Source organism: Cnephaeus nilssonii, assembly GCF_951640355.1.
Source record: "Cnephaeus nilssonii genome assembly, chromosome: X".
Lineage (NCBI taxonomy): Eukaryota > Metazoa > Chordata > Mammalia > Chiroptera > Vespertilionidae > Cnephaeus > Cnephaeus nilssonii.
The window spans coordinates 101,897,364-101,905,048 of NC_137071.1; the positions used below are offsets into that span (position 1 = coordinate 101,897,364).

The window sequence follows — 7,685 nt, forward strand, 5'->3', positions numbered from 1 at the left end:
CTAACTCCACTCATGAGGAAAGCTCTTCTCATGACAGGGAAGCTCTGTTCAGAACAGAAATTGTTAGGACATTGATACTACACATTGCTGAAAATCCCTGAGTAGGGTTGTGAGGATGGGTATTTGGCTTGGAATGCCATAAATATTTTTCTTGACATTCTTTATTAAATCAGTCATGAGCTCTCATTATTTTTACTGTGAAAAGATATATTATATTGACTTCTAACCATTTTATTCCTGGCAGGATTCTCTCTTCATTACTAGTAATATAATAGCAACCCAGTGCCAGAGGGTTAAAGGACAATGGAATCACTATCCTGCAGCAGACATTGCAGATTATGGATGTTTTCCCCTTACGTGTCCTGTTTCTAACTTGTTCCATCAAGCAGGGCCACCAACATGTGATGTGTGAGGTATCTGGCTTTGTGTGATTTTCTAAAGTTTATCTCTATAATAAAGAGCCAGGGTGTAACACTGTTACCACGGAAGCTCGACCAGACAGGAAATCAGTGCTAGGTTGCTGTGGCAACCCAGCTCTGACTGCTTCCTCTGTAGGCATGGTGCCCCAGAACTGACTGCTGAGGGGGCTGCGTATCAGGGCCAGAGAGAGGCCTGAAGAGAGAAGCAGGGACTGATCGGTTGCCTCTGTGGCAGCTTTAGACCAGCACTTGCCTCTCTCTTTCTCTCCCAGTCTGACCAGCAGCCACGCCTCCATTTCTCTCCAGGACTCCACCTGGGCTGCTGATCAGCCCCGCCTTTCTGATCAGGCCCTGTTGATAGGCCCAGAGACACTGACTGGCATAGAAACTGACCAATTAGAACCAAATCTGGGTAAAATGTGCAGAACCAATGGCTGCCTAGGGGGTGGAGCTTTTGATGCTGACTTGCATAGAAACTGACCAATCAGAACCAAATCTGGGGGCTTAGAGGTGTTTCTGTCCAGGGAGAGCATCATCCCGCAGCAGCTCCAGCAATGGCCTTAGCAAATCTACAGAAAGTGTTCATCAGTGACAGCCTGGACCTTTTTGCTGGAAGATCCTGCAAGATGGAGGGCTGCAGGTGGTGGAGAAGCAGAACCTAAGCAAAGAAGAGCTGCAGGACTGCAAAGGCCTTATTGTCCAGCCTTATTGTCCACTCGGCCACCAAGGTGACCACAGATGTCATCAACACAGCAGAGAAGCTCCAGGTGGTGGGAAGGGCCAGCACTGGAGTGGATCTGGAGGCCGCCAAGAGGAAGGGCATCCTGGTCATGAACACTCACAATGGGAACAGTCTTAGCACTGTGGAGCTCACCTGTGGGATGATCATGTGTCTGGCCAGGCAGATTCCCCAGGCGACGGCTTCGATGAAGGATGGCAAATGGGACCAAAAGAAGTTAATGGGAACCGAGATGAATGGCAAAACCTTGGGAATTCTTGGCCTGGGGAGGATCTGGAAAGAGATGACAGTCTGGATGCAGTCCTTTAGGATGAAGACTGTAGGGTATGACCCCATCATCTCACCAGTGATCTCGGCCTCCTTCAGCATTCAGCAGCTGCCCCTGGAGGAGATCTGGCCTCTCTGTGACTTCATCACTGTGCACACCCCTCTCCTGCCCTCCACGACAGGCCTGCTGAACAACAGCACCTTTGCCCTGTGCAAGAGGGTATGTGCATGGTGAACTGTGCCCGCAGAGGGATTGTGGATGAGGGCGCCCTGGTCTGGACACTGCAGTCGGGGCAGTGCATGGGTGCAGCGCTGGACGTGTTCACAAAGGAGCCGCCTTGGGACCACACCTTGGTGGACCACAAGAAAGTCATCAGCTGCCCCCACCTGGGTGCCAGCACCAAGGAGGCCCAGAGCCTCTGCGGGGCGGAGATTGCTGTCCAGTTTGTGGACATGGTGAAGGGGAGAGCCCTCGCAGGGGTCATGAATGCCCAGGCCCTTACCAGCGCCTTCTGTCCGCACACTAAACCTTGGATCAGTCTGGCAGAAGCTCTGGGGACACTGATGTGAGCCTGGGCAGGGTCCCCCAAAGGGACCACCCAGGTGGTAATGCAGGGCTTATCCCTGAAGAATGCCAGGAACTGCCTGAGCCCCACAGTCATTGTCAGCCTCCTCAAAGACACTTCTAATTATGCAGATGTGACCTTGGTGAATGCCAAGCTGCTGGTGAAGGAGGCCGGCCTCAATGTAACCACCTCCCATAACCCCACTGTGCCAGGAGAACAAGGATGCGGGGAAGGCCTCCTGAGCGTGGCCCTGGCAGGTGCCCCCTACCAGGGTGTGGGCTTTGTGCTGCAGGCACTCAACCAAGTTGCCTTCAGACCACAAGTGCCTCTCCGCAGGGGTCTGCCCCTGCTCCTGTTCCGGGCTCAGCCTTCCAACCCTGCCTTGCTGCCTACTATGATTGGGCTCCTGGCAGAGGCAGGCATGCAGCTGCTGTCCTACCAGACCTCAGTAGTGTCCGATGGGGAGACCTGGCACGTTATGAGCATCTCTTCCCTGCTGCCCAGCCTGGACGCCTGGAAGCAGCATGTGACCGAGGCCTTTCAGTTTCATTTCTGACCTTGGGGCTCACCAGGACCAGCCTTGGGGCTTTGTGATCAACATTGACAGGTCACATTCCTGAGGCTGACACCACTTATGTGGTCTGACCCCTGTAATAACCACTTAATAAACAGTTCACCCTCACGCCCCCACCCCCCCAAAAAAAAAAGAACCAAATCTGTGTCAACTGTGAGGAGCCAATGTCTGCCTAGGAGGCAGAGCTTTTGATGCTGACTGGCATAGAAACTGACCAATCAGAACCAAATTGGCCGGCAGAGGAGGGTAGTTGGGGGCAAGATCAGGCCAACAGGGGCAGGCCATTGGGGGTAAGATCAGGCTGGCAGGGGAGGGCAGTTAGGGGCAAGATCAGGCCGACAGGGGAGGGCCATTGGGAGTGAGATCAGGTCAGCAGTGGAGGGCAGTTGGGGACAACCAGGCCGGCAAGGGGAGGGAAGTAAGGGACGAGATCAGGCCTCAGGGGAGGGCCATTGGGGCGAGATCAGGCCGGCAGGGGAGGGCAGTTGGGGGCTACCAGGCTGGCAGGGGAGGGCAATTGGGGGCCATCAGGCCAGCAGGGGAGGGCAGTTGGGGGCGAGATCAGGCCAGCAGGGGAAGGCAGTTAGGGGCGATGAGACAGGCAGGCAGAGGGGTTAGGGGCAATCAGGCAGGCAGGCAGGCAGAGGCAGTTAGGGGCGATCAGGCAGGCAGGTGAGCGGTTAGGAGCCAGTGGTCCCATATTGTGAGAGGGATGTCTGACTGCCAGTTTAGGCCCGATCCCCAAGGAGTCCCTAATTGGAGAGGGTGCAGGCTGGGCTGAGGGAACCCCCCTCCATGCACAAATTTTGTGCACTAGGCCACTAGTCTACATATAAATACCTGGGCAACATTGGCCTAGGAGATGCCACAGAGTCTGTGAAGTGCCTGCAGATTTCTTTGTAAGGGACAATTGCCTCTAAGTAGTGGCTCCACACACTATGATATATTTTGTGGGCCTGGATATTAGCATTAATCAAGAAGAATCAGGAAGCTCACTTTCCTCTCGTAGAAAATCACTGGTTCCTTCAGAAACCCCTTGCCAGGGTTTTTCAAGAAGGAAGTTATGTCTTCAGAATGGCGGATTGGGTGAAAGTAGAAAAGGCTAAAATGGAATACCAGCAAGAATGCCCACCAGGATCTGTAAGGTTTTTAGTTCTCTCCCTTGGCCCTCTCCTTGCCTGACCTTACTGTATTAATTTGCTAGAGCTGCCATAACAAAATACCACAAATTAGGTGGCTTAAACAACAGATATGTATTGCTTCACAGTTCTTGAGTCTAGGTGTCTGAGATCAAAGTATCAGCATTGTTAGTACCTTCTGTGGGCTGTGAGAGAAGGACATGTTCCATGTCTCCCTCATAGCTTGTGATGGTTTGGTTCTCCCTGTGTGTGTTTGTCTTCAGATTACTCCTTTGTATAAGGACCAGAGTTATATTAGAGGTAGGTTTCACCTTACTCCAGCATGATTTCAATATAAGTAATTACAACTGTAATGACCCTATTTACACATAAAGTCACATTTTGAAGTACTGGGGCTAGGTCTTCAACATATACATTTGGGGGAGGCAGGGCACAATTCAACCCATAACACCTACCCACCAACTCTTTCATCTCCCACTCCTACCTTTTCAGGGTTCTTCTCTGCCTTAAATTCTGGGTATGTGCCAATACCACTAGAAGTTGTCATAAGACTAAAACAGGAGAGCATAATGTATATAGTCAACCCTTATTGGAATTCAGTTACTTCTTAAGTATGTGAAGCTGGATATATTACATAATTTTTAGGCCTCATTTGATGCATTGGTAAGCTTGGAAGAATAACATTCTTGACTTCATGGGATGATTGCGTGGACTATATTACATAGCCTGGCCCATGACATGGCTCAATAAACAGTTACTATTATCCTGTATAATAAAGAGGTAATATGCAAATTGACCGCCACACCCTCACAAGATGGCTGCCTAGGACCAAACCAGCAGGGGGGTTAGTGAGGGATGACCAAATGATTGAACAAGCAGGCTGCATGGGGTGACCAGGCTGGCAGGGAGGTTAGTGAGGGACAACCAAATGACTGAACAGCAGTCTGTGTGGGGCGGCCAGGCCAGCGAGGGCCCGTGAGGGGTGACCAGGCCAGCAGGTGGGGCAGTTGGGGGCAATTAGGCTGGCAGGGGGGCAGTGAGGGGCTACCAGGCCAACAGAGAGGGGCAGTTAGGGTCAATCAGGCAGGTAGGCAGGTGAGCGATTAGGAACCAGCGGTCCAGGATTGTGAGAGGGATGTTTGACTGCCGGTTTAGGCCCAATCCCAAGGATCGGGCCTAAACCGGCAGTTGAACATCCCATGAGGGGTCCCAGATTGGAGAGTGTGCAGGCTGGGCTGAGGGGACCCCCCCCTGCCATGCACAAATTTCATGCACCGGGCCTCTAGTAATTATATACAGCAGCTAACTATGTCTTTAGCTCTGGGGACAGCTTTGGCATTAGAACAAAAGAGAAAGCTGAAGAGAACAGTTCTAATAAGGGTTCATTCCTTTGTCCAAAGAATGTTTATTGAGCTAGGCACTCTTTTGGGGCCTGGGTATTTAGCAGTGAAGACAACAAAGTTCCTGTTATCAAGGGGCTGACAATCCAATGGGAGAGATGGACAAGATACAAAAAGATTAAATATATCTGATTAAATCAGATAGTGATAAATGCTCTGAAGAAAAAGAACATAAGGTAAAAGGATAAATGAAAAAGCAGTATCTGGCTTTGTGGGATTTTCTACAGTTTATCCTCTCTAATAAAATGGTAATATGCAAATTAACCATCACTCCGCTACACAAGCCACGCCCACCAGCCAAACCACGCCCACCAGCCAATCAGGGCGAGTATGCAAATTAACCCCAATCCAAGATGGCTACAGCCACAGAGAGCAAGGTTTCCCAGGTATAGAGCAAGCCAAGCTTTCCATAGCCGTTGCAGGCCTAAGCCTCTACTCAAGCTACAAAGTTTCAATTATAGAAGGTAAACAAATTCAAAAAAATGGTGGCAGAATGGAGCTTGAGAGAGCAGGCCAGGGTTGCCGGCCGCAACAGGGGAAGCAAAGCTTTCCGCACACCCTGGCTGGGCTCACCCGCTTAAGGCTACAAAGTTTCAATTGTAGAAAGTGAATTAACTGCCACAGAAATGGCTGCCGCCCCAGAAATGGCTGCCGCCCCAGAAATGGCTGCCGCCCCAGGCTACAAAGTTTCAATTGTAGAAGGAAAATAAATTACAGATACCAGGGCCTCCCCTTGGGTTGCCAGGAGGCGTGGCCGGCCTGCAAACCACCACAGGTCCCTCGCTCAGGCCGCCCCACACCCCAAGGGAACCCCCACCCTTATCTGTGACACCCTTCAGGGCAAACCAGCTGGTCCCCACCCGTGCACCAGGCCTCTATCCTATCTAATAAAAGAGTAATATACAGATTGATCATCACTGCAACACACAATATAGCTGCTCCCATGTGGTCAAAGATCCTGCTCCCATGTGGACACAAGATGGCCACTACAAGATGGCCAGCAAGAGAGGGCAGTTGGGAGGCACCCGGCCTGCAAGGGAGGGCAGTTGTGAGGGACCAGGCCTGCAAGGGAGGGCAGTTGAGAGGGACCAGGCTTGCAAGGGAGGGCAGTTGGAGGTGATCAACCCTGCAGGAGAGGGCAGTTAGGGGTGACCAGGCTGGCAGAGGAGGGAAGTTGGGGGCAAACAGGCTGGCAGGGGAGCAGTTAAGCATCAACCAGGCTGGCAGCGGAGTGGTTAGGGGGTGATCAGGCTGGCAGGCAGAAGTGGTTAGGGGCAATCAGGAAGGCAGGCAGGCAAGCAGTTGGGAGCCAGCAGTCCTGGATTGTGAGAGGGATGTCCAGGAGTCCCAGATTGGAGAGGGTACAGGCTGGGCTGAGGGACAACCCCCCACTGTGCACGAATTTTGTGCACCGGGCTTCTAGTCTACATATAAATACCTTGGTTGGGTAGAAAATAGACTTGAGAGGGAATAAGAGATTGCTTAAAGGACAGGGGACTGACTAGGTGATGTTTGCCCACATGCCCACTGGGCTGGGCTAACTCTGGCTTTAGTGAACACCCAAACAGACAACTCTGCTGTATACTGTAGGAGTAACTATGCTCATCAATTAACTTAGGTGTGAATATTGACTCCAATCCCTCTTTTCTGTCTGTTAAACTGTTATGTCTCTTCAAATAAGTACCATACCATTGAGCACTTAATTATGCACAGCCTAGCATTCCTCATTGTTATTTCTTCCATGCTAGTCTCTTCCACTTGACTGTTGGCTTCTTGGAGGCATGACTCATCTCATACTTCTTTTGTAAAGGTCTAACTCTTCGTACAGTACTGAAACAGGTCATAGTTTTTCCATAATATTTATGAATTACATAACATACAGAGAAAGATAAAGTTCTCCTATTTATATAGGAGACAAAGAGTGAGTGGAGCAGAACTCCTAAGTTTATTATGCTGTTGTTGAAAGAAAAAGTAATCTCTGCCTACTGGGATAACCATAGTCTGATAGGCTAGAATCATCCGTATACTGTTGCCAGAGACACAGTATTCCCCATGGCACATTCTGATTTATGTAATAGTACTAGCCACATGCCATGGGTGTTCTAAATGCACTTTAATTCTTGTCACCACCTTTGAGGTAGGTAATGTTATCCCCATTTTACAGATGACACTGAAGCCCACACACTTGAAGTAACCTGCTCAAAGTTTCATTTTCTAAAGCAGCGGTTCTCAACCTGTGGATCACAACCCCTTTGGGGGTCGAACGACCCTTTCACAGGGGTCGCCTAAGACCATCAGAAAACACATATTTCCAATGGTCTTAGGAACCGAGACACTGCTCCTCTATCCATCTCCAGGTGCGTTCTCACACATGCAGATATGTCCACATATGAGTACCCAGTGTGATGACATCATCGCGCCAATCCCATCACATACACCCCATACAAATACAGGTGTATGTGACAGGGTTGGCGCCATAATGTACTTATGCGGACCAGCCACACATGTGTAGAGAGCAGCTACTGTGTAGAAAATAGCTACTGTGTTGAAAGCAGCAGTATTTGAGGTAAAACAACACTTT

The 7,685-nt window shown here is 50.3% G+C and overlaps 1 pseudogene across 1 annotated transcript; it reads left to right on the forward strand.

The window, feature by feature from the left end:
* Nucleotides 1-973: 973 nt before the first annotated feature.
* On the forward strand, nt 974-2,547 carry LOC307095153 (D-3-phosphoglycerate dehydrogenase-like; annotated as a pseudogene). Its single transcript has one exon. The product of its transcript is annotated as a D-3-phosphoglycerate dehydrogenase-like (transcript).
* Nucleotides 2,548-7,685: the final 5,138 nt, after the last annotated feature.